This window comes from Macaca nemestrina, chromosome 3 (assembly GCF_043159975.1).
Source record: "Macaca nemestrina isolate mMacNem1 chromosome 3, mMacNem.hap1, whole genome shotgun sequence".
NCBI classification, from domain to species: Eukaryota; Metazoa; Chordata; class Mammalia; order Primates; family Cercopithecidae; genus Macaca; species Macaca nemestrina.
The window spans coordinates 144,272,060-144,295,917 of NC_092127.1; the positions used below are offsets into that span (position 1 = coordinate 144,272,060).

Genomic DNA, 23,858 nt, shown 5'->3' on the forward strand with positions numbered 1-23,858 from the left:
TTCTGTGTTTTTAAGTATATCATTCAGTGTTATTCCTGGATTGACTGATTAATATGCTCTGACTTTTACTCACAGCTTAATATTCCAGCACATAGGAGAAAAGGTTAGGTCGTCTGTAGTTGGTGTAAAGGCCAGTGGAGGTGGGCATTGAGAAGCTATAGCTCTAAGTAAGAAAGATATTTCAGAGCTAATATGTGGATGGTAGAGAGTTTCCAACCTGATTGTTTTCTGCTTCAGCTTAGCGAGAACAAGATGGAAAGCCTTTTATGTCTTCATAAAAGCTTATTGACTCTTTCCTGAAATGTGAGGTATCTCTGGAAGAATTTCCCTGGGGATAGGTTAAGTCCTGCTACACTTTTTTCCCAGAAATTTGCTTATGCTCCCTTGGGGAGAGCACTTCAAAGGTACAGAGGACACTTCAAAAGGCCCGGAGCCTCATCCATGACTGGTGTAAACTGATTGAGGTATGTGCCCTGCAAATTCCATGAGTACACAAGCAGGCCAGCAGGTAGGCAGGATGCTCCTGGGGAGAGGGCTGTGCTGATGTGGACCTGAGCACATTCTTATCCAGAATCCCAACTCCACCCCTCTTGATCTGGGGGAGGAGAGAGGAACTGTGGACAGGAAGGGCAGTAGAGAGTGGGGGCATAGGAATCTGTCCAGGCCACATCTGGACTTTAGCTATTACCCGCTATTTCACCCAGCTAATTTTGTCCCCACGGAGACAATCACTGCAGCAGCATCTTTCAGGAGTCTGGTTGACTCTGTCCTTGATTCTTGTACTCTCGAGCACCATCAGCTCTGGAGTTTCCATCAGGAAAATATTTGCTTTTCTTTGGTCAGTCTAAAGCTAACTAACAAATATGACTCACATCCTCTCTGTTATTCCTTCTGGGTTAAATTCTGAAATATGGAAGGGAGCTATGTTACAATGAAAATGTGACATTAAGTAATGACAGCCTTAAAAAATCACCATTAACTATGAATGGAATTGCCATGTTCTCTCTAAATGCAAGGGTGTTTTTCTCATCATCAAGGATGAGCACTAAAGATGTCTCACGTTTCCAGAGTGATTCTGAGGGGCTGACTTTTCATTTAAAATGTAAGTTTCGTAACTATGATCACATTTTTCCCCATGTAATTAGACAATTGCATCTGACTACTGACTAATGACAACAGTATTTTTACTCCCTCCTCTTCCAAGCACACCCACAGACCCACAGATTCCAACTTAAGGATAGTTCAACTTCAAAGTTTTCAAATTTACAATGGGTTAGTCAGAAAGTACCAATGTATTTTCTATTTATGACATTTTTTACTTATGATGGGTTAATCGAGATGTAACTCCATCATAAGCTCCTGAGGAGGTTCTCCCTGGAGGGTTAAGGTGGAGAGTATAAAGATCAGTAAAATAAAAAAGACAGGAATAGAACTTTCCAGGCAAAAGGAGGTAATAAATAGAATCACCATGGCAAATCCGGAACAACTAAGAGATGCTTTTAAAGGCAAGAGTGCCTTCTCCAAAAGCTCATTCTTCAAGTCCCCTCCCCATGCAAGCAAAGACAGGCAGGCGCTGTGAAAGTTACACGGGTGAGATACTACTTCATTCAAATTCTTCATCTTCAAACTGCACAGCAAAGAGGATGTCTTTCCCCGCTTAGAATTTCAAAAATGTATTTTAAAAATGTATTTCCTGTGTACAGTTAGTCACTGCATTATTGACCACACCTAGCACATAGTAGGTAGGTAAAGGGTTGTTGGATGACATATATAACTCATGGAACACCCTATGCGTTGCTAATTCCTGCTGCCATCTCAGAAAAGAGCTTGAATTTTTTGTGGGTGTCAAGCAACAAAAGCCCCCTTGTCCCCCAGCTCTTATGTTTAAGGTCTCCACAAATAGGAAATACCTTCTTGTTTATTCCTTGACCTGTGTGTGACTGCTGTGTCTGAAGTTTAGCTCCAGAAATAAAAGAAAAAAAAAATCCCCAAACAGTTCTTTTAAAAGACCCTCCCTCAATGCTGTTTGCTGCCACCGTTTTTTTTTTCCTTGGCTTCCTTCTTTCAGCATGACATCCTCTCAAACGCTACCTGACAGACTGCTGCAATCACCCTGTGAATGTAAGTAATTTCCTTATTGACAGCCTCCCATTCTCTCTGACATCTGCCAGCACTCCCTGACACTTGAATAAGCATTAAGACATTAACAGTCTGGCACAGGTTTAAGGGCTGGAATAGTAATGCTTGGCAGGCCTGCCGCACAAAGCCACATGCAAAGACCCCCACTCATTCAACTCTGCCGTCCTTCTGGTTGGAAAATGTGGCAGAGCCCACAGTAAATGCCGATTATTCGCTTGACTGCTCTGGCATTTCGGTGTCTCCTTAGACAGGCCAGATCGTACATTAAAGGAAAAGAAAGGGAAAACACGAAAACGCCTGCCTGTGAGGCAGTGTGAGAAGTGAATGCTAATAAAAAGGCAGGTCTTTGCTCCGTGAGATGAGTTAATATTTTATTTATCTTATTTTAGTTATGGATTTATTTTGTGAGATGGAGTCTTGCTCTGTCATCCAGGCTGGGGTGCAGTGATGCATCTTGACTCACTGCAACCTCCACCTCCAGGGTTCAAGCGATTTTCCTGCCTCAGCCTCCTGAGTAGCTGGGATTACAGGCGCCTGCCACCGCATCTGGCTAATTTTTATATTATTAGTAGAGATGGGGTTTCACCATGTTGGTCAGGCTGGCCTTGAACTCCTGACCTCAAGCACTCTGCCTGCCTTGGCCTCCCAAAGTGCTAGGATTACAGGCATGGGCCACTGTGCTCGGCCAATATGTTAAAGGGATTGACTTCGAATAGAAGCAATGTTAAACTCCCCTAACATTACAGAACAATTTACATCATACTTTCTTCTGAGAATATCAGATTCTTTCCAGATACTGGCTGGCAAATGCCATCTTTGTGCCATGAATTTCTGAAAGCCAATTTGTGGATCCATACCCAGAAAATTATTAGGAAAGAACACCATAGTAGTCTTTGTTGCTAGAATCTGTTCACTGAGCAATGGCAAAGCTATTAACATGCTTGATATTAACCTGCAAAGTGAGTCAGAGAGCTGCTTCCATTCTGTTTTAAGTAGAGCTTGTTTTGGATCAGAAACCTGTAATCTACACAGGTAATGCTGAAGTTAACATCGAAACAAGAGGGACAGAACTGTTCCTGTGAATGCTACACTTTTTCTTGAGTGAAAAATGAGTCAATATGACTGCACTTGGGAAACAAAAGAAGAATTAAAATAGGTCTAACAGAAGGTCAAGGTAGTCTGATGAAAGGGGTCAGGAAGATGTTTCCCTTGGGCATATTCTATGGCTCATGAATCTCCTGACATCTTCTGGGGCTAAAAGTCCCCATCTTTCTCATTCTTCCATTTGGGCACTGTTAGGACTGGGGGGTGTCACAGAGAATGGTTGCTAGTTGCACAGTGATTCCTTCTGCAGATTGTCTTCATTTCCTTATTGATTGGTTTGAACCTGGGGTCATTATCGCTGCTTTGCAAATGAAGAAGAGAAAGAAGCTCAAAAAGGAAAAGAAACTTTCCCCAAATCGAACAGGTAGTAAGTGGCAAAGGCCTAAAATGAACCTGGGTCTTGACTCCTGGGTTGGTATGTTTCAATCACGTTAACTCCCAGCCCTTAATATTCCTTAATATTCACCAAGGCAGCTTGGTGAATATTACCAGAGATAGGACATAGCAAATCTGGAAGGACAGTGACTACCAGTCCAGGGCCAAAAGAGCTGTCTATGACCGTGATTATGCTGACTGATAAGTGTCTGAGCAGAAACAGCAAAATCTGTTCTAATCCACCCAAAGAGGCTGCTGAGATGGGCAGGGCAGCCGCCTTCAGACTGACCTCATTCCTTCATAAGCACGCAGGAGAATCAGGGCCAGCCAAGTGGTGGGTATGGGAGGTGTTTGAGGATGGGTGGCCAGGGAGAGTTAGAGTTTTTAAACTAAATTAAGTGCCTCTTCTGGGTTTGCTCCGAACCTTGAATGTTTTAAGAGTATGGGCTTTGGAGGCAGGGGGATCTGAGTTCTGCACCTCACTAGCTGCTTAGACTGGGCTAAGTTTAGTTAACTAAATCTCATTTTCTTCATTTGTAAAATAGTAATGACAACCATATCTTCCTCATAGGCTTGTTGTGAGGACAAACTGAGATGAGGTTTGTGAAGCGTAAAGCACAGAAAATGCTCAACGTCTCTCTCTGGATGTCCAGCAGTTACTTCAAATGCATCCCCCAAGGCAGTTCATCTTCCATGTAACCATAATAATCACAATAAAAAGCCACTGGGAGCTGTCTGTGTTCTGTGCTTTACACCTATTATCTTATTTAATCCTGCCGTGGAATTATTTTTCACTTTTACAGATGGGGTAACTGAAGCTCAGAGAGATTAACCAACCTGCCCAAAGTTTCACAGCTGTTAAATGTCAGACCAGACTTGGAAGCTAGGGTCATCTGATGCCAAAGCCCACTCTGGGCTAAACCACCTTGCCCTTACCAGAGATGAGGCTGCAACCCACAGGAACTTTGATTTTCTTTTTTCCCTTGGTTTCACATTCACACAATGAGGAATTCATCCCCTGCTGTTTTATCTCATGGGGATCTTTTACATCTTGTCCAACCTTTGCATTCACTCTGTTTACCCCACTTTAGGACCAGTTTTGCATCTGCTGGACACCATGAACTGCTTCTGCATGGCATGAACTGCTTTCTGAATGCCTCTTCTTCCACCCAAGTCCCTTTCTAGTTCACCCCCACCTACCATAGTACTGCTCGATTAATCCCCTAAAGCCTAGCTTTCATCATGTCCCTGCAGAAAACCTTCGATGACTTCCCACTGTCTGCAGGAAAAAAAAAAAAAATGATACTAGTTAGCCTGGCAATCAAAGTCTGGTTCCTCCATAAATGCACAATTTAGCTATTCATTACTTCTCCTATATACTCAGTAGAATGCAGATGCCATGACTACAGAAATGTGTACCCTTTCTTCACTGCGACATCCCCAACACCTAGAATAAGACCCTGTTTATACTAAGCGCTCATTAAATATTTGCTGAAGTATGAACTGAACGATTTTTCGCAGCCAAAATGATTGTATTTTCTTCCCACCGTGTTTTACTGTAAAGACACTGAAAGACATGAAACCTGCTTTCTTTTTTTTTGAAGCTGCTGATATATTTTTTTTAGAAATGAAGAAAAGCCAAAACAAGATTTTAAAAATTTGATATATTTTCAAAGATAACATTTATCAAATTAATGCTTTTAGTGTCTACAAAACACAATGTCACATAATTGCGCTGTTCAAAGATAATTACAGGGTCTATAAAAATATTCATTCCTAGTCAGCACGGGCAGCGTGATCCAGTACTGGAACAGTTTAAAATAGGGTGACAGAGGGCGCCTTTAGTATTGCCAGTGTATGCATTCCTGAATCAGGGTATAAACTCTTCTGCGGGCCCTCCTGAATGTGGCCTGGAACTAATGGCTCTGTGGCCCCACCACTTGTCCTCACGCCCTATCTTCATGCAGTCCTCTCCTTCCTTTCCATCTGCCCACCTTCATACTCCATCTATCCTTCAAAGACAACTAAATATCTCTTTCCCATCTTTTTCTAGGGCTCCTTCACCAGCAAAATTCACTTATTCTTCTGACTTTCCCATAGCAATTCAATTGTAGGTTCATATGTGTTTATGATTTATTCTTCTAGTTAAATATATTTTCACTAGGTTCATGGGAACAGAGCCCATCATCTATTTCTGGTGTGTCTTTGTGCCCACTCTCTGCCCACTGCTTTGTATCACGCCATGTCCACAGATGCTCAATATATATTTTTGAATAAATAAATGAATGTGGCAATGTAGGTAAAAATAACAGATGGCTGAAGTCTCGGCATTAGGCATTTGGCTGACTTTACCAGTTGGTGGAGGGAGTAGGGGAGAAGGGAACTGTGTCTGACAGAGAGTTAGCAAATGAAAGGCAGCAAATCGTGAAAAGCGGCATGGCCTATTGATTAAGGATCAGTCTTGAGGCCGACTGCTTGGGTTCAGATACTAGCTCTGTCTCTCATTTGTTGTATAAGCTTTAGATAACGGATGATATTTTTATCTACCTAATAGGTTTTGTTGTGAAGATCGGATGAGCTTATAAATGTTAAGTGGTGATTCTCATTGTGGTAGATTGCAATATTGTTTCAAATATTTTGCTACCTTTCATGTTACACACACACACACACACACACACACAGACACACATCTGTCTTAGCTGCTGTTCTGGCTGCTATTTCCAGAACAGCAAATTTCCATAGACTGGATGGCTTAAAAAACAAACATTTATTTTGTAAACTTCTGGAAGCTGGAAGTCTGAGATCATGATGCCAGCATACTTGGGTTCTGGCAAGGGCCCTCTTCTGTCCCTTGGGTCTCTTGGGTCTCTTTAATAAGAACACTAATCCCATTCATGAAGCCCCCACCCCCATGACCTGATCAACTCCCAAAGGTCCCACCTTCTAATACTATCACATTAGGGATTAGGATTTTAACACATGAATTCTGGGGGAACAGAAATACTTAGTCTGCTAGTCTGCTACATTATTCCTGGTTACTGTCATGTGACTTGCTGTGTTCCTTTCATTGACATCGGGCTTGGCCATGTGACTTGCCGTGATCAGTGGCATTTCAGTGGAAATGACATATGTCCTGACCGAGCAAAGGCTTTCTGGGCCATTGCGCCCTTTTCTCTCTGCCACAAGAATGACATATCTCAAATAGGATCTTCTCATTCACCCTGATCCTGCATTGAAGAAGCCATTTGGAGGAGTCTTACCCATCACGACCACCTACAACCTCTGTTACTGTAAACCACTAAGATTTGGGGGTTACTGCTGTAACACAGCCTGGCGAAAGCTGACTAATAGCCCAGTGTAAAGAAGTACTCAATCCCTATAAAGCCCTTAGAACAGCGCCTGGAACATAATAAGGGCTCAACAATGATTATCATAGTCAATGCACTGACTTTTGACACACTTCCCAATTTGCACTTGCTGGTCTAAAATTAAAAGCCTCATCCTTGGAGTCTTCCAAATATTCTGTCACAGACAATCATCTGACTAAGAGTTGGAAGGCGTGGGTTCCGGTTCTGACTCTGCCCTGTGACGGTGCTCACGGGACATGTTCTTTCTGTTTCCTCACAGATAATTGTCAAAGTTCCTTCTAGTTCAGAGAAGTTTCTGAGTCTGCAGACAAGCAGCTGTTGGAACCATCTACATCAGTAAACAAGTGTTAGCTCTACCAGTCGCAAAGCTGGGCGATTTGTGCACCTTGGCTTCTCCGTCCTTTTCTCCCTTCAGAGGTTTATGTTAGGCGTTAGCCATTGCCAGTTTTCAAAGAAATGGCATTTTTACAGGCTCCTGCGGCAAGCCAATGTTTTTTTTTTTTTTCCATTAAGTTGGGGCACAAAACTCTTAGCCAGAGGAAAAAGTGGTTCCCTAAAAAAGGGAAATACATGCTTTACAGAGGTTATGAAAAAATCTTTGGCTAACCAAGTATTCTCTAGCATAAAAGTACCAAAAAAAAAAAAAAAAAAAAAAAAACCAGGGTACAATCAGAGAAGAAAACAAGGCTGCCATAATGAGCAGAGCTCCAGCCTGAGAACCAAAGCCTTGGTTCCCAGCCTGTTTCTGCAGTTAGTCGGCCAGGTGACCTTGGGTAATCACTCATTTCTTTCTATATGTAATAATAAAGGATCTCCAGATTCCTGTCTAGCACTAGCTAATATTTCATCACTATGACTCCATCAGAGTTAATTGACAGGGTTGTTTTTTACAGGCTTTAAGTGGCAGTTCTCTTAATTTGCAGAGTAGGGGAAATATAATAAAGAGGGAAATGTTTACAGAGGAAGCCCAGCCCACACTAATCTTCTGAATTGGTAATAAATTTTGATCCTAAAGGAGGAATAAAAGAAAGAACTAGATTTATAATCATTTAACAAACAAGCATTATATATGATTTATCAGAAGAACAGGTAGTCTAGTATCTTTTCCTGCCTATCCTCGGGGGATTTTCTGTTTCAACTAAGGAGAGCTGATCTCTGCCATATTTCTCCCAGTTCTGTTGCAAAGTATCCAAGAGATCAGCCAGAGGTCTGTAAAATAGAGTGTGGGTACCAAAGTTTGCCCATGGATTGATGTATTATTGGTTTCAAAAACCAGGTCCTCCTCCCATCCCAGCACCTTGGGATGGGAGGTGCCTGCTGTTCCCAAGTCTCTGGCTTCAGCAGAATAGAAAAGGAATCCAGCTTCCAGGCCCCTCCTTTTCCTAGATTCCCACCATCATCCTTCCTCAGCCTGGCCCACTCTTGCATACGAGCAGAGATGGCTCCAAGATTAGCTTTGGTAAATATATGATCTAAATAAGAACATAAGCTTCAAGACAAGTTCCTAGGGAGCGCCTACTCCACTTTAAGAACATATTATCTTTACCACATAGAGATTTTATGATGGTCAGAACTTGTGAAAGCCCACCCCCAGCCTCAGAAGGGCATGCCAGAAGAATGGGTCATGAAGGGGCCCTGTTCGAATCTCTCTGTGGGAGGGTCTATTGTGTGGGGCACAGTTGATTCATAGTCTTCAGCTGTTGTACCTTGGATTGACTGCAGCGTTCACTTCCAGGTCACACTTCCCCAGGCTGCCCCAGTCATGACTGACTACAGTGGTGGGTGCTAGAGCTGGGCCATTCCTGCCTAAAGGGGGATTCCTCAAATGGGCACCTTTGGTTCAGGGACTCTCCATCAGGCTGGCCACAGCTCTCAGAACTGCACTGTGGTCTGAAGCACTTCCTACTCAACCCTTTCTTCTGTTTCTTCGTTCATAGGTCTCAGAGCTGCATCATGGGCTGCAGGCTTCCTCCACTTCCTCCAGCTCCCTCCACTTTGTCCTTTATCTTTCAGAGGCTCTTCTCTTAGTAAAACACTTGCACATCTAATTCCAGTTGGCATCTGTCTCTTAGAGAAGCAGGGTATGATGCTTTTAAGTCTGTATGCCTGGCCCATTGTATTAGCCAGGGTTCAGAGAAACAGAAGCAGTATGATCTATCTATATACCTAGATGTAACCTATAGATATATAGATATATCTATTTGTATAGATATGTAGATATATCCTATCGGTCTACAGGATATACACATAGACATACATATAGACACACACACTCACAGAGTAAGGAACAATAAGGAATTGGTTCATGCAATTATGGAAGCTGAAAACTCCCTAGATCTGCATTCAGTAAGCTGGAGACCCAGGAGGGCCAATGTGTAGTTCCAGTCCAAAAGTCACCAGGCTCAAGACCCAAAAGGAGCTTGTGTTTCAGTCCAGTTCTGAAAGTCAGAAGAGACTAATGTTCCAGCTCAAGGCAGTCAGGCGAGAGGAGTTCCCTCCCACTCCTGAGAGGGTCAGCCTTTTTGTCCTAGTTAGGCCTTCAACTGATTAAATGAGGCCCACCCACATCACGGAGGGCAATCTGATTCCCTCAGTCTATCAATCAGATCAAATGGTAATCTCATCCCCAAACCCTCACAGACACATCCAGAATAATGTTTGGCCAGATATCTGGGAAACCCATGCCCCATTTAAGGTAATGCAGAAAATTAATCATCACACTCACATAGTGCAACCGTTAATCAGTTAAATCACTTTTGCTGAAGTCATGCGTACCCATCAAGTTCTCATACTGCAAGATGCATTTATGTTTATCTCTCTCTCTAAAATGTCTATGAATGCCTCGAAGGTGGGAATCATGTCTTACTCATTTTTAGATCCTAAATTCATAGAAGTTCAATAACTTATATTTACTGAGATCCTACTATGTGCCATGCACAAGGTGCTAGGGATATAGCAATAAATGAAACAGGCTAGGTCCTTGTCCTCAGAGACCTTACGTTTAGGTAACAGAGATAAACAAAAATAAAACAATCAGACATACAATATAATGGACTGGTGATAAGTGTGACAAGAGGAGAATAAAGCCTCACAGGGGGATAGAGAAGAATAGAGAAGTATCATTTTACATAGGTATTCAGAGAAGGCTTGAATGAATAACTGAATAGATGACAGAAATTATGAACGAAGGTATCAGCAAAGTTGTTCAAGTGTGTTGGGGTAAGTGGAATTCGGAGGCGCACAGAACAGAAGAAAGGCCTTCTCCCCACACCAGAGAATCAGCTCCACTAAATTGTTACTTCTCCCAGCTGTGGCTTTACAGTGTTCTTTTTTTGCCTTTCTTACTTCTATTTTCACAACTTTTTTTTTTCTTTTTAATGGAGTGGGCAGAGTGGCTTTTTAAAGGGACTTCCTTACTGAAGTAAGTTTTAAGTCAATGTTATTGCTACACTGACCTTCTTCAACATGAGGGCTTAGGGCCAGTTTCCACTTCTGAAGATATTCCTCTAAAAGTAGTACTCTGGAGACACTTCAGTAAATGAAGATAGACTTGGCAAAGAAATTCCAAGCCTACAGGCAGATAATTAAGAGAGATTTTCAAAGCCGAGGGGGAAATCAAAGACCATTATGTATGTATGGTTTGCACTAAACCACTTTTATTACAAATTGAGCTCCATACAGCTGTGCAGCAATTGAAGAGGAGACTATATAGCCAGTGAAGGAATGACAGCCATGTGGATGGTGACTTTCTAGTAGCCTACAGAAGCCACACATAAGTTAGGTTTCATGGCTTGTCATGAGTAATTTCAAAAACCAAAGTAGGTGATGTTATTACAGGTCTAAGAAGAAAATGATGATGTAGCAAATGAGGGGGAAAAAAATCAAAATGTCCCATTCCCTTTTAGACCTCCCTACTCAATTCCTTACTCTCAACAGGGATGTGGTAAAACGAATAAGATTTTGTGTAGAGCCATCTGAAGTGTTTGAGAGGTTTAGTGGAAGAGTCTGGGCTTTGGAACCAGGCGATAGAAATACAATTTATTTCATCCACTTATGAGCCGTGTAGTCCCAGGCCAGTTATTGCGTCTCTCAAGCTCCACTTCTCTTGTCTGTAAACTACCTGCTGGAGTTGTTGTGATGATCACATGAGACAGGGCCAGAAAAGTGCCTGGCACATGATAGGTGCTCAATGAACAATTTGTTTCCTTGGGAAGCAAGTTACTTAAGAAACTCAAATGGGCATTTGTCACAGTTTCTCATCAAGAACAGGGGTTACAAAATCAACTGTCTCTGGTAAGTCTACAGTAGAATTTGGGGTTTGCATTGGGAGGAAACAACTGTGGTAAACCTCTACCCAAAGAGGGCAGCTAAGGATTTATGCCTGATAAAAGGGGGTCCCATCTCTCCTTTGAAAGGTGGCTACTAGAAGCCTTGCCTCATATAGAGGGGACAGTTGTTGCTAGCTCCTCTCTGGGGATAGTACAGACCCCATACTGGGAGATTTTTTTTAAAAAAGAATCTCCAAAGCCATATTTCTATGTGAAATTTCCAGGTCACATACAATGGTTCCTAATTCAATTAATAAAAAACATGTAACTGGGCATGGTGGCTCTCTCCTGTAATTCCAGTGCTTTGGGAGGCTAAAGTGGGATAATCAATTGAGGCCAGGAGTTCAAGACCACCCTGGGCAACATAGCAAGACCCTATCTGTAAAAAGAAAAAAAAATAGCTGGGTGTGGTTGTGCATGCCCGTGGTCCCAGCTGCTGGCGAGGCTGAGATAGGAGGATCACTTGTGCCCAGGAAGTTGAGCTGTGATCACACCACTACACTCCAGCCCGGGTGACAGAATGAAACCCTGTCTCAAAAAAAAGAAAAAAAGAAAAAAACCAAAAACAGGTAGACCATGAAAAGTATCCCTGCAGGCATGATGTGGCCTGTGGGCTGCCAGTTTGCAACTTCTGGAAAAGGAACATTTCATGATTACATTTCCATTCCTTGTATAATAAAATATTTTAGTTTAAAAATAATTCTTCAAATAATTCCACCAAGTGCAAAGAAGCCAACATACGAATAAATTTCTTCTTGTATATTTCTATTTCTAGGACATCAAGGACCCAAAATAAACTTTCAAACCTTCGAAGGAGTTTGTTGGTATTTATTCCTCAGGGGTCAGCTGATTGCTGACGGGCAGACAGTTCAATAGTAATGCATAGGAAAAGACAAATTGATCCCCACTGATAAAGCTGTTTTCTAGGTATGTGTTCATAAAACATGACATTCCCCCTGCTACCCCGTATTCTATTGGTAGCACAGAGGGGTCAAAGAATTAATGAATAGTCCACGAGATTGTTTCCTTCAGATTTTAAGAGAGAAGGCAGAAAGACCTTAGAAGAAATTATTTCATGTTTAGAAAAATCTTCCTGTTGGCTCCAGATTAGCTTCACAATGACAAAGAGTGCTCCAGAGAAGAGCTGATTGGAAACTATCAGTGGCTGAAAAGTATTAAGCCACCAGTATTTTAATTAACTTGTTCCACTCCATTTCTGAACTTACCACAGAGGAAGAAAAGAAATTGTATTTCAACACAAAAAGTCACAGTAAATGTTAAGCTCCATGTTTGATTGACAGTCACCCACACACCCGCATACACTAAAACTAGCAGCTATAAATTTGGAGCATTTGTAAGACCCAGGGGATTTCTAGAGTGTGTGACAATCCAGATATATGTGCCTCGTTTACCCACAGAAGCGGTCTCCTGCGGGGGAAATGTACTGTGACATCCATTTTGATAGGTAACAGGCACATTAAGATGGAATTAGCTCAGCTGGAATATGACTGTGATAGCAGGAATAGAGAAACACTGGACCAGAAAAACTACAGGGCATCCTTAGGGAACATGCTCAGTTCCCTTAACAACATGTACAGTCATTTGTTCAGAATTGACTGGGGGGAGTTGAAATGATCAATACCTCTTCCCAAGGTATCCGTGTATTCTGCAGACGTATCTTCAGCAAATGATTGCTCAAAATATAACTGTGCGAACAGTATTGGGCAAGTATTGGATCTGAAGTCTGATTCACTTCATAAATTTGGAAACTTAGTGACATGCAACGCAAGCTAATTCAGTATTCTTCTGCTTATTTTTCCATATATCCAATACTGAAGAGTAAAGTCTGTAAAGAGGGGCCTAAAGATGATGTTTATACCTATTCTAGGCATGATAGGATTTCTTCCCCTCTTAAAATATTAGGCTAGGAACCAACAATAAGGATATATGGAAAAGAACAAAAACTTTTTCTACCCAAATGATGTTTCAGGAATATGCTGGAATTTTTCAAATTCTCACTTATTACTGGCAAAAGGCATAGTTTGGAAGTTACAAAAGTCAGAACCTGAGACACATAAACGATCAAAAGGTGTTATTGGTAAAGTATATTGAGACCACTGAGAGGCAGGCACTAAAATAAAATAGCACTCCTGTGAAGCGGCGTACAAATAGAATTTCTATTTAAAAAACAAATCCTCAGTAACTTCCCTTGTTTGCCAGACTTTTTCTTTCTCACGACTCCCTGTCTCTCATGTTATAATGTCCTCAATAATTAAAGCATTTGACCTCAGGAATCTACCCATTTGGAGGGTGAGTATATTTCCATTATTGTATTGAATAAACTTTAGTTTGAGAAAGGCTTTCTGGGAAAGATGAGTCAAATTTAAGTAAGTATAAATTGGCCACCATGTTTCTTGGGATTTTAATGTTCCCAAGATATTGAATAATCTCAGTTGGGTCAACACTGCAATTGACTTGAATGGCAGAACTCCAGGGGAAGTTGCTATGCTGGATTTGGCACTTAATGATGCTGCAGTTGTGTTTTCCCTTGAGAGGGTGCCCCATTATGGAAATGGAATCTCCAGAGTGGGATTTAAGTAGGGGTAGTCAAGACATCACTTTGCAATGTCAGTGAAGATCTGATTGGCCATTTGGGTGGAAGACAGGACACAAACTCTAGCTGGGATAGTGGTAACATTGATTTCAGTGCAGATTACTGCATTCTGCTCAAATTCCTGCTGTCATTCCAATTAAAATCAATAGTCTTCTTTCTTACCAATTCCCTCAAATGTGTAGGTTGCTGCAACCTGCCAAGAATGTATTAGATTTCCTTAATAAAGATAGATACATCACAGCAGTGGGTTAAGTGATACGGCTAACAGTTAATCCTTGCTTCATTAAGCCAAACCAAATAATTCTCATTTAAATGAAGAAACCCATCCTGCTTCCCAGTAACTATTTGGTATTGAAGCAGCAATGAGAGCTCAGGCCATGTAAACTTCACTTCTCTTTAGGGACTCCTAGGGCATTTCCACTAGTACCCCATGGAGAATGATAAACATTCAAAACAAAATGATACTTGTCCAAGGAAATGCATAAAATAGGCTTTGTGAAACCTCTTCCTAGAGTTTGTGTTTTTTAAAAAAATGTGTGTGTTCACTCTCTTGTTCAGTCATGAAAATATGAGAATCCTCCATGGGCCTCTCAGACATTAGTATGAATTAGAAAATCCTACCAAATAATCTCCACAAATCATCTCACGCAAAGTGCCTGGGCTTTACAGACTAAGTGCACGTTATACATATAAATCATTATCACTTTGGGGTTGATTAGAAAAGGGCAGGTATTTTGCAATCCTGGCAGTGCGTGTATGCCTGTAGCAGCTGATTAGCTATTTCAAATTAATAGCTTGAAATTAAAACAAGCCTGGGGTTAGAATAAAGGGAAATGGTTTTTCTATGTAAGGAAAGCTTCAGTCTCTTCAGAAAGCCCCCCTTCCCCCTCCCCCTTTCCCTTCCTCTTATTATGCAGCCTCCGAATGAGGTCTGTCAGCTGGAGGAATTATATGTGTATGACTTAGCATGTGAGTTTCCAGATCTCACAGGCAGGAGAAATGATGGGAATAACTGGAAACGACCAAGATGTCAATAAAATGTATTTTTCTCTAGTCATCTCACAAAAAGGCCTTCAAAGTTTCTCAGGGGGAGTTTTCCTGCTGTGAGACAGGCTGAACCCTCCCTCTGCCATAGCTCAGGAGATGCAGTTGGCCTCCCCCCAGCATGCCCGCTACACAACACAGGTGTCCCCCATTCAGGGAGAAACCAAAGAGAAAGAAAAAGCTGAACAGAGAAAAAGAGATAAAACAAATACTGTGTTTCCAGGGCAGCTGGGGGCACAGGAACAGGGAGATTGGGTAATGCGATTGAGGTTTATAGGTAGAAAAAGGAACTGGATTTTAATGAAAAAATTTTTTTAAATTTGCTCTTTTGCCATTTTGCCTTCTTAGTATACTTGGCCTGGATTTTGTTTTGGAAAGTATTAGAAATCAAACTTGCACTATCTTACTTTGTCTTCTAAAGTTAAGCAAGAGAGAAAAGAAGAAAAACAATGTGGATCTTTGAAAGACCCTTTTCTAGGCAATAGAAAATATACTTTGATATTCTTGCTGCCTCTCCAAAAAGTCTGGGAGCCTGAAGTTTGTCTAAACTTGGGATTTCTTAACTAAGCTGGGCAAGGCTTTTATTTCCCCAACTATTGACTTCATTTCCCTGATGATTCCCCTTATGTTTCCATATTTTATTTGATAATGATAAGCTGTCTTCTACGCAATTTTAATTTTATTTTAAAAGAAAGATGATAATGCCATTTTGTAGGCAAAACTAATTTTTTTCATGAAATTACCCACTAAGAATGCATAGTAACATACTCCTCAGTCTTAAAGATTGCTACCATTGCAACATATTGAGTAAAAAGAGGGAAAAAAGGAAATGCTTTGACATCAAACATCTGTTTTCAAACTCCAGCTCTGCCACACACTAGCCATGTGGCATTGGGCAAGTAACTTAGCTTTTGTGAACATCTGCTTTTTCCTCTCTAAAAGGTAAGGTTAATAAAAAAATACTTGGCAGCATTTTGTGAGGATTACTTTAGATAACAAACACCCATCATGGCAGATATTATGTATCCATTTCCTCCATTCTCTGCCTCCCAATTTGAAAATGCTTTCTGGCGATTCAGTTTGATTGGTATCCTTAAAACACCTCCTCAGTCCAGTCAGCTCTGTGGTAGGCATTAGGAGAAATGACAAGAAAGCAAAAAACAAAAAAAACAAAAAAAAAAAACCCTAGGTCTCAAAAGAACAGTCCTTTGTTCGAGCAGATGAGATGTATGAATAAAATGCAACTGGGAAGCAAGCAGAGCACATATAGACAAGTTATTAGATGTTATGGTATAAACAGCAGATGCCAAGAAAGATTATGGGAATGAGATGGGTTTTATTTAGGCTTTTTTGATACACAGAATTTTAATTGGCATAAGCAAAACAGATCACTTTAAAAACAAATAAACTCAGGAGACTTCTTTAATGGAAAGAATATAGGTTAAGATTTGAAGGTAGAAATGAACAGAGCATATACCTTCAAGAAACTGACCAACTTGGAACAGAGAGCTTCACTGGGGGAAATGGCTCAAAAAGAGTATATTGGCACCAATCAACAAAGAGCCTTGAATATTATCCTAACTAATAACACCTGATCTATGAGCCCTCCAGAAAAAGAATGAAAGCAGAATTTTGGAAAGGTTATTGCTATCTAGGATGGACTGGAGACAAAGTTTGGGGCCAGAAACTGCTAGGGTCATGTGCGTGGAGGTGAGTTAAGCTGTTTTGTGCTACTTGGATGCTTCCTTCTAGAGTGTGTGTTCCAATTCCTAGGCTCATTGTTTCACCAACTTTTCTAGATAGATGGTTCCATCCACGTTCACTCAACTCAGGAGAGACTGGCTTATAAAAGCTTATTTAATAATATAGAAAATTATACATAGTTATTAAGGGGAATGGGGGGTATATACGTTAGGCAATTTAGCCTATCTAGTTTCTGTAACAAGAACCCCTTCTGGAAAATTAAACCAGTATCAGAAAGTTCATTAGTCAATCAAGTTTATTGGCCATTCATCAATTTATCAAATATTAACTAAGCATCTACTAAGCGACAAACAGCATGGGGGCACTGGGACCTGCAAGTGGCTTAGTGAGGCTGAAGGGGGAAGGAGTGGCATTAGGGAGTGAGCAGATGGGAGGGCAGGAGCCAGGACACAGACGGCCATGTATTTGCTGGTGAGGGAACTTGGACATGTTTCTCTTACTGGCAAACCAGTGAAACGTCTTGGTACATTTAGAAAAATAAAAATTATTTTAACTTTTTTTTTTTTTTTTTGAGACAAGGTCTCACTCTGTCATTCAAGCAACTTTCCCACCTCAGCCCCCTGAGTAGCTGGAACTACAGGCGTCCGCCACAACACATGGCTAATTTTTGTATTTTTTGGTAGAGACGGGGTTTCACCATGTTGGCCAGGCTGGTCGTGAATTCCTGACCTCAAGTGATCCGCCCATCTTGGCCTCCCAAAATGCTGGGATTACAGGCTTGAGCCACCGTGCCTGGCCTATTTTTTTTTTTTTTTTTTTTTTTGAGACAGAGTCTCGCTCTGTCGCCCAGGCTGGAGTGCAGTGGCGCGATCTCGGCTCACTGCAAGCTCCGCCTCCCGGGTTCACGCCATTCTCCTGCCTCAGCCTCCCGAGTAGCTGGGACTACAGGCGCCCACAACCGCGCCCGGCTAGTTTTTTGTATTTTTAGTAGAGACGGGGTTTCACCGTGGTCTCGATCTCCTGACCTTGTGATCCGCCCGCCTCGGCCTCCCAAGCCTGGCCTATTTTAACTTCTAAATACGTTACTATTTAATTTGATACAGCATTGACTAACACAGAATACATGTGTTTGCCCCAATAAAGCTACCAGTCTGAAATAAAAATATATAGAAAACACATGAAAGTCAGATGTAACAACCTCTAGGAAGCTAAGTTTTGGTTACAAAAAATGAACTAAAGGCTGATATCACTAATATCCATAAGAGTCATCTATATACATTTAAAAAACTGGATTGTTATGTTTTCAAGTTAGGAAATAAATTAATTTCAAAATAGTGGGAAAAAAAGAATGAAATCAAATAAAATCATTATTGGGAAAACCATCATAAAATTGAGCAAGCATATCTACTAGAGAGGCTCTAAAATATATACATTCCAAATTAAGCCTCATTACAAATGTGCAATTTAATTTTTTGATAGCTAATGCATTTACATGGCTCAAAATCAAAACAACATGAAAAGTGTAAAGAGTGAAGCAAAGCTCCTACTCCTGTCCCCAGCCCTTTTGATACCATTTTGTTAATTATTGCTGTACTATTCTGATCTTTGTGTATACCCCAAATATGTCTTTGGTAAATATGAAATTTAATTTGGAATTTAAAAAAGAGAAGGAAGCAAATCAACATTCACTGGGCAACCACTACTTGCCAGACACTGTAGGTGTTTTCCCATAAGTTAGGTTACTGATTCCTCACAGCAGCTCTGTAAAGTTGGTCTACCACAAGATGAAATGTCATGGCAGATGGGCGAAAAACCCACCTCTTTGCATCCTGTGTTAGCAGTAGAGCAGTAGTACTTTCTCTAAATTTTCCTGCCTCTAGAGTCACATTGGACATACCTTTTGATTTCTGTATTTTAACTAATTGCACCACTTTCACAGGAGCTTTAAAATACCCACCTTTCAGGGCTGTTTTGAGGATTGAGTTGCTAAGTACATGGCATATAGTAAGAGTTCTATAAATGGAAGCTGTCATTATTATAATGCCTCTGGGAGAACTTTGTATGTCAGGCTAAGCTCATTCGATATGTATTGATTTCTGTTTAACTCATGGGGATGACCCCCTTTTTTTGATTTAGTCTATACTGACGCCAACTTTATTCTTGGGTGAGTAACAACCATATAGATATAAATAAATCTAGGTATTAGGTGACTAGATCCTCTCTTAGACAGCCAAGTTCAAGGCCTAGGAATAAAAATGACCACATTCGCCCTATCTCAAGGGTCAGCTTCTATAAAGGGCCATATAGAAATATTTGAGGCTTTGTGGGTCTTTGTCAAAACTACCGAACCCTGTATTGTAGTGCCAAGCAGCCATATAAATGAATGAGTGTGGCCATGTTTCAACACAATTTTATTATGGACACTGACATTTGAATTTCATATAACTTACATGTGTCTGATATGGTTTGGATGTCTGTCCTTTCCAAATCTCATGCTAACATGTGATCCTTAGTGTTGAAGGTGGGGCCCAATAGGAGGTGTTTGGGTCATGGGGTGGATCCCTCATGAATGGCTTGCTGCTGACCTCATGATAGCGAGTTCTTGTGAGATCTGACTGTTTAAAAATGTGTGGCACCTCCCTCCGTTCTCTCTTGCTCCCATCCTCACCATGTGACATGCTGGCTCCCCTTCACCTTCTGCACTGATTGGAAGCCTCCTGAGGCCTCACCAGAAGCAGATGCCAGCACTATGCTTCATATACATACAGCCTGTAGAACTGTGAGTGAATGAAACCTCTTTTCTTTATAATTACTCAGTCTCAGGTATTATTTTACAGCAAATACAAAATGGACTAATACAGTGCCACAAAATATTATTATTCTTTTGATTTTTTCCCCAATCATATATAAATATAAAAATCATTCTTAGCTCATGGGCCATGCAAAAGAAGGTGGTGGGCTGGATTTGACCTCTGGGGCATAGTTTGCCAATTCCTACTCTAAATGATAATTTGATAATCTGGTAAATCAACTCACTCCTTCCCCCCACACCCCAACCCCCCAATTATCATGAGCAAGCAGAGAGGGAAAACTAAAGGTCCATTTGGAAGGAATATTCCTGCTTAACCAGGGAGCTACAATGTTCTTTCTCTTAAATGCAGCTTAGAGTTTTGTAAATATGAGTTAATGATTCATACAAATTTGAGTTGCATTGATATCAACTAAATGATCTTGGTGCTGAAAAGAATAGTGGGAAATATTTCTAGCTGCTACGAAATCAAGCAACGTTGGAATCTGAAAGCATGTAATAATTTCATTTGAAAACCAAACTTCAGAATAAGTTAAAGTATTCTTGCTATTGGTGTCCCTTACAGGCAGGGAGTTTCGTGCCGTTGAACACACAGGGGAATCCTCGATGCTGCAGGGAGCTCAGGAACACCTTGGTTTGGCCTCCTTGGGGGCTCTGCATTGGCTGAGAGCCTAGAGGTCAGACTTGTTGGGGACACAGACAGCCACTGCCACCTCAATGGAATGCTGGGCCGCATGCAGCCCCTGTCTGCTCCTAAATCTTCAGCAGTGTCATCTTCATGCCCTGCCTCCAACCTTCATCTCTCCTGTCCCCACTACCAGGATTTCCTTAAAAGCACAGGCCTCAAGAAACAAAGGTCAGTAAGGCAAATTGCCTGTGGAAAACTTTTGCTTTCTTTAAACATCCCTCTCCCGAGACAAAGGAGCCCCCAAACCTTGCTAATTGTTTGGAAATGGTTAGGGAAAAATACCTTAATAATTCCATAGATTATCCTGCAACACAAGCGTCTCTTTATCATCTGGGAAGCCAGCCATTCTAAAGGGGCAAATGGCTCCAGTTCACTCAGGAAAATTCCATCTGTTTCTGTGGGGTTTTCAGAGTTATGGAGTCTTTGACACAAGACCTGGAATGCTAGATTGATAAGGGAATATTTTTAGAATTTATTTTAGAATCTTTAATGTTAGTACAGAAACTAGCCTTTTACAGTGCTCAAAAAATGTCTAAATGTTGGAATTTTGCTGAATAAGTATTTGGGGTTAAAGAATTACAATTGGCAAGCCATGAGTGGGAAGTAGGGAATGAACAAAAGCACAAAGAAGTGAAGGCATGAGATATTTTAAGCTCCAGAAGAGCAAAAACCCATCTATCTTATTCCCCATGATATTCTTCACCACCAGCCCTTGGAAGAGTACCTGGTTCAGAGAATGTTTGTTTAGTGAATGCATGTAGAGAGGAATAAGAATAGAAAACAAGGCCTCCCAGTCAGGTCTCAGCAGAAAACGGAATTTCCTCCCCGATAATTCAAAAGAAGGGACTTTAATGAAAGGATGACTTAAAGAGGTAGGATAGGGTTAAGGGAAGAAATAAGACATGTTGAAGCACCCAGACATCAGCGACAGGCGGCTAATATCACCGCTAAGGCTGAAAGGGCAGGAGCAGCTCCTTGGCAAAAAAAGACGCAGCTAGTGCTAGAGAAGTGCTCTGAAATACAGCATGAGGAAGAGAGACCCTGGCATCTCTTCTCTTGCACTTCACTCTCCTGCCAGTGCCTCCCAGTGACCAAATCCACCTAGAACCCAGAGAGCCCAGGAGCAGGGCAGAGAAGATTGGAGGATGGATCTGAGAAGGGGAGCAAAGAAAATCACTAGCACATGGGGTGAACTGGAATAGAAAGCTGGTTTTAAAAATCGCTATGCCAACACGAGGTTGAATAGCAGTGGTGAGAGAGGGCATCCCTATCTTGTGCCAGTTTTCAAAGGGAATGCTTCCAGTTTTTGCCCATTCAGTATGATATTGGCTGTGGGTTTGTCATAAATAGCTCTTATTTTGAGATACGTCCCATCAATACCTAATTTATTGAGAGTTTTTAGCACGAAGGGTTGTTGAATTTTGTCAAAGGCCTTTTCTGCATCTATTGAGATAATCATGTGGTTTTTGTCTTTGGTTCTGTGTATATGCTGGATTACATTTATTGATTTGCATATGTTGAACCAGCCTTGCATCCCAGGGATGAGGCCCACTTGGTCATGGTGGATAAGCTTTTTGACATGCTGCTGGATTCGGTTTGCCAGTATTTTATTGAGGATTTTTGCATCAATGTTCATCAGGGATATTGGTCTAAAATTCTTTTTGTGTTGTATCTCTGCCAGGCTTTGGTATCAGGAGGATACTGGCCTCATAAAATGAGGATTCTCTCTTTTTCTATTGATTGGGATAGTTTCAGAAGGAATGATGCCAGCTCCTCCTTGTACTTCTGGTAGAATTCGGCTGTGAATCCATCTGGTCCTGGACTTTTTTTGGTTGGTAGGCTATTAATTATTGCCTCAATTTCAGAGCCTGTTATTGGTCTATTCAGGGATTCAACCTCTTCCAGGAGGGTGCATGTGTCCAGGAATTTATCCATTTCTTCTAGATTTTCTAGTTTATTTGCATAGAGGTGTTTATAGGAAGTTCTTGCCAGGGCAATCAGGCAGGAGAAAGAAATAAAGGGTATTCAATTAGGAAAAGAGGAAGTCAAATTGTCCCTGTTTGCAGATGACATGATTGTATATTTAGAAAACCCCATCATCTCAGCCTAAAATCTCCTTAAGGTGACAAGCAACTTCAGCAAAGTCTCAGGATACAAAATCAATGTGCAAAATTCACAAGCATTCTTATACACCAATAACAGACAAACAGAGAGCCAAATCATGAGTGAACTCTCATTCACAATTGCTTCAAAGAAAATAAAATACCTAGGAATCCAACTTACAAGGGATATGAAGGACCTCTTCAAGGAGAACTACAAACCACTACTCAACGAAATAAAAGAGGACACAAACAAATGGAAGAACATACGATGCTCATGGATAGGAAGAATCAATATCATGAAAATGGCCATACTGCCTAAGGTAATTTATAGATTCAACGCCATCCCCATTAAGCTACCAATGACTTTCTTCACAGAATTGGAAAAAACTACTTTAAAGTTCATATGGAACCAAAAAGGAGCCTGCATTGCCAAGATTATCCTAAGCCAAAAGAACAAAGCTAGAGGCATCACGCTACCTGGCTTCAAACTATACTTCAAGGCTACAGTAACCAAAACAGCATGGTACTGGTACCAAAACAGAGATATAGACCAATGGAACAGAACAGAACCCTCAGAAATAATACCACACATCTACAACCATCTAATCTTTGACAAACCTGACAAAAACAAGAAATGAGGAAAGGATTCCCTATAATAAATGGTGCTGGGAAAACTGACTAGCTGTATGTAGAAAGCTGAAACTGGATCCCTTCCTTACACCTTACATAAAAATTAATTCAAGATGGATTAGAGACTTAAATGTTAGACCTGAAACCATAAAACCCTAGAAGAAAATCTAGGCAATACCATTCAGGACATAGGGATGGGCAAGGACTTCATGTCTAAAACACCAAAAGCAACGGCAACAAAAGCCAAAATTGACAAATGGGATCTAACTAAACTAAAGACTTCTGCACAGCAAAAGAAACTACCATCAGAGTAAACAGGCACCCTATAGAATGGGAGAACATTTTTGCAATCTACTCATCTGACAAAGGGCTAATATCCGGAATCTACAAAGAACTCAATCAAATTTACAAGAAGAAAACAAACAACCCCATCAAAAAGTGGGCAAAGAATATGAACAGACACTTCTCAAAAGAAGACATTTATGCAGCCAACAGACACATGAAAAACAGCTCATCATTACTGGCTATCAGAGAAATGCAAATCAAAACCACAATGAGATACCATCTCACACCAGTTAGAATGGTGATCATTAAAAAGTCAGGAAACAACAGGTGCTGGAGAGGATGTGGAGAAATAGGAATGCTTTTACACTGTTGGTGGGACTGTAAATTACTTCAACCAATGTGGAAGACAGTGTGGTGATTCCTCAAGGATCTAGAACTAGAAATACCATTTGACCCAGCCATCCCATTACTGGGTATATACCCAAAGGATTATAAATCATGCTGCTATAAAGACACATGCACACATATGTTTATTGTGGCACTATTCACAATAGCAAAGACTGGGAATCAACCCAAATGTCCATCAATGATAGACTGGATTAAGAAAATATGGCACAGAAAAAATACACCATGGAATACTATGCAGTCATAAAAAATGATGAGTTCAT

At 41.0% G+C, this 23,858-nt stretch overlaps 1 protein-coding gene and 1 long non-coding RNA gene across 10 annotated transcripts in view; one reads left to right on the top strand and one right to left on the bottom strand.

The window, feature by feature from the left end:
* The window catches only part of LOC105463325 (uncharacterized), a 29,421-nt gene extending 25,079 nt beyond the window's left edge, over positions 1–4,342 (top strand). Inside the window, exons 1-3 of one of the 2 annotated variants that reach the window (XR_976265.2) lie at positions 1,499–1,590; positions 2,069–2,121; positions 4,190–4,342. This is a non-coding gene — a long non-coding RNA (uncharacterized lncRNA). Of the gene's footprint in view, positions 1–1,498; positions 1,591–2,068; positions 2,122–4,189 lie in introns of those variants that run through there. The other variant, XR_011621283.1, reaches the window with a different exon arrangement.
* The window catches only part of LOC105463327 (RasGEF domain family member 1B), a 789,062-nt gene that overhangs the window by 71,173 nt on the left and 694,031 nt on the right, over positions 1–23,858 (bottom strand). The gene's annotated exons all lie outside the window — the stretch shown is intronic.